General features: G+C 50.1%; 4 non-coding genes and 2 pseudogenes across 4 annotated transcripts; all 6 read right to left on the bottom strand.

Moving 5' to 3' along the window:
- On the bottom strand, positions 1-109 carry LOC124893576 (annotated as a pseudogene; the record flags this gene model as incomplete).
- A 177-nt stretch (positions 110-286) lies between these two features.
- On the bottom strand, positions 287-405 carry LOC124893571. Its single transcript, XR_007050766.1, has one exon. It is a non-coding gene; the product is annotated as a 5S ribosomal RNA (ribosomal RNA).
- Positions 406-581: 176 nt separating this feature from the next.
- LOC124893574 lies at positions 582-699 on the bottom strand. Its single transcript, XR_007050768.1, has one exon. It is a non-coding gene; the product is annotated as a 5S ribosomal RNA (ribosomal RNA).
- Positions 700-864: 165 nt separating this feature from the next.
- Positions 865-983, bottom strand: LOC124893573. Its single transcript, XR_007050767.1, has one exon. It is a non-coding gene; the product is annotated as a 5S ribosomal RNA (ribosomal RNA).
- Positions 984-1,161: 178 nt separating this feature from the next.
- On the bottom strand, positions 1,162-1,280 carry LOC124893572 (annotated as a pseudogene).
- A 177-nt stretch (positions 1,281-1,457) lies between these two features.
- LOC124893575 lies at positions 1,458-1,576 on the bottom strand. Its single transcript, XR_007050769.1, has one exon. It is a non-coding gene; the product is annotated as a 5S ribosomal RNA (ribosomal RNA).
- Positions 1,577-1,785: the final 209 nt, after the last annotated feature.

Raw genomic sequence — 1,785 nt, 5'->3', positions numbered from 1 at the left:
ACGAGGACTTCCCAAGGGGTCTCCCATCCTAGTACTACTCTCGCCCAAGCACGCTTAACTTCAGTGTTCTGATGGGATCCGGAGCATTTGTGCTGATATGATCGCACCCGTCATTCTCAGCACTACAAATTCTATCAAGCCTCTTTCTCCTGCGCCGCCCGTCACAGCCTGCATGCGCGCCCCCGCGCCTCGCCCCCTTTCTCGTTTCCGTCAAGAGGAAAAACAAAAGGATTAGCCGATCGAACCGGAAAAATTAAATCGAATTTTAACGGAAAAAAAATAGGAAGGGATGCAACACGAGGACTTCCCAGGGGGTCACCTATCCTAGTACTACTCTCGCCCAAGCGCGCTTAACTTCGGAGTTCTGATGGGATCCGGTGCATTAGTGCTGGTATGATCGCATCCGTTATTCTCAGCACTCCAAATTATATTAAACCTCTTTCTCCTGCGCCGCCCGTCACACCCCGCACGCACGCCCCCGCGCCTTGCCCCCATTCTCGTTTTCGCCAAGAGGAAAAACAAAAAGACTTGCCGATCGAACCGGCAAAATTAAACCGAATTTTAAAGAAAAAAAAAAGGAAGGGATGCAACACGAGGACTTCCAGTGGGTCTCCCATCCTAGTACTACTCTCGCCCAAGCACGCTTAACTTCGAAGTTCTGATGGGATCCGGTGCGTTAGTGCTGGTATGATCGCATCCGTCATTCCCAGCACTCCAAATTCTATTAAGCCTCTTTCTCCTACGCCGCCCGTCACACCCCGCACACGCGCCCCCTTTCTCATTTCCGTCAAGAGGAAAAACAAAAGGATTCGCCGATCGAACCGGCAAAATTAAACCGAATTTTAAAGGAAAACAAAATAGGAAGGGATGCAACACGAGGATTTCCCAGGGGGTCACCCATCCTAGTACTACTCTCGCCCAAGCACGCTTAAATTCGGAGTTCTGATGGGATCCGGTGCGTTAGTGCTGATATAATCGCACCCGTCACTCTCAGCACTCCAAATTCTATTAGGCCTCTTTCTCCTGCGCCACACGTCACACCCCGCACGCGCGCACCCGAGCCTCGCCCCCTTTCTCATTTCTGTCAAGAGGAAAAATAAAAAGATTCGCCGATCGAACAGGCAAAGTTAAACCGAATTTTAAAGGAGAAAAAAAAAGGAATGAATGCAACACGAGGACTTCCTAGGGGGTCTCCCATCCTAGTACTCCTCTCGCCCAAGCACGTTTAACTTCGGTGTTTTGATGGGATCCGGTGCATTACTGTTGATATGATCACACCCGTCATTCTCAACACTCCAAATTCTATGAAGCCTCTTTCTCCTGCGCCGCCCGTCACGCGCCTCATACGCGTCCTCGCGCCTCGCCCCCTTTTTGGTTTCCGTCAAGAGGAAAAACAAAAGGATTCGCCGATCGAACCGGCAAAATTAAACCAAATTTTACAGGAAAAAAAATAGGAACGGATGCAACACGAGAACTTCTCAGGGGGTCACCCATCCTAGTACTACTCTCGCCCAAGCACACTTAACTTCGGAGTTTTGATAGGATCCGGTGCGTTAGTGCTGGTATGATCGCATCCGTCATTCCAGCACTCCAAATTCTATTAAGCCTCTTTCTTCTGCGCTGCCCGTCACACCCCCCACGCGCGCCCCCGCGCCTCGCCTCCTTTCTCGTTTTTGCCAACAGAAAAAACAAAAAGATTCCCCGATCGAACCGGCAAAATTAAACCGAATTTTAAGGGAAAAAAAGAGGAAGGGATGCAACAAGTGAACTTCCCAGGGTGTCACC

The sequence above is a fragment of the Capsicum annuum genome, unplaced genomic scaffold (genome assembly GCF_002878395.1).
Source record: "Capsicum annuum cultivar UCD-10X-F1 unplaced genomic scaffold, UCD10Xv1.1 ctg61967, whole genome shotgun sequence".
Classification (NCBI taxonomy): domain Eukaryota; kingdom Viridiplantae; phylum Streptophyta; class Magnoliopsida; order Solanales; family Solanaceae; genus Capsicum; species Capsicum annuum.
This window is presented reverse-complemented; position numbering and strand designations above follow the sequence as displayed.